Consider the following 1,153-nt stretch of genomic DNA (forward strand, 5'->3'; position numbering starts at 1 on the left):
GTCGAGTGCCCTAACCACCTGGCCATGCCGGGGCCTTGTGTGTCTTATTGTGATACGTTAACTATCAAAGACGTTCACTAAATAAAGTCGGCCGGGCATTGGCTAGTGGTTGGCTTGTCCGAGGGTTCCAAGTTCGCGTCTCGTTGCCGTAAAAACGTGCCACGTACTTTAGAGGCTAGTGTGTATTATAAGATTGACACTGCGATATCCATCTAATTTAACATCGTGAAATCTGCAGAGCTTTTAAACGTCCTTTTACCTAACTTTGTTTTTATATAAACTGGAAAATAGTGTTAGATTTTGTAAGAAGAAACTCTTATGAGTTTTCTAAAAAAAAGTAGTCATCGTATTTCCCTTTTCTTCTTTATTACCAGATATGCGTATCCAAGAGTTGTTAGATTGCTAAAAAACACACTATTAAATTTTACTAAATAGCTAATTTTAGCGCACAAGTCTAATGATCGTTTAGTTAAAACTAGTTCTCAGTGGACTTATAAAAGAATTTTTCAAAAGAAATACTAAAAAAAATAGAGATAAGGCTTTAATGTTCTTTACCGCCAACTGAACCAGGAAAGCATGATGACTAACGTATACGTGATATATATATTAATTTTATCCATTATTCTTAAAAAAATAGGATGGATAAAATTAGTAGTTTTCAGAATCTTTATTGGTTTTCTACTGAATGAAAATCCACGTTTAACATAATTTTATATAAATAAATCAGTATGTTACGTATGTGAAATTATAATAACGTCACCGATTCGATTTTCTGGTGATAAGAAAAAGGGGAAAAATACTCCTTTATTGTATTGTGAAGAAAATCTGTTTCATGAGATGATTTGAAACTTCAGAATGATTTTCTACAGATTACGTAACTTATGTAAAAAACATCTTATTTTTATGTAACACTTGTATGACAATAACATGTAAATCCAAACACAATCAAACATTTCTCATGCTTCTAGAACACCATTTTTCATCACCTACCGTACTTCTAGAACAACACCACTTCTCATCACATACCGTACTTCTAGAAAACAACACTTGTCATCATCTACCGTACTTCTAGAACAACACCACTTCTCATCACATACCGTACTTCTAGAACAACACTACTTGTCATCACATACCGTACTTCTAGAACGACACT

This window comes from Limulus polyphemus, unplaced genomic scaffold (assembly GCF_000517525.1).
Source record: "Limulus polyphemus unplaced genomic scaffold, Limulus_polyphemus-2.1.2 Scaffold2571, whole genome shotgun sequence".
Lineage (NCBI taxonomy): Eukaryota > Metazoa > Arthropoda > Merostomata > Xiphosura > Limulidae > Limulus > Limulus polyphemus.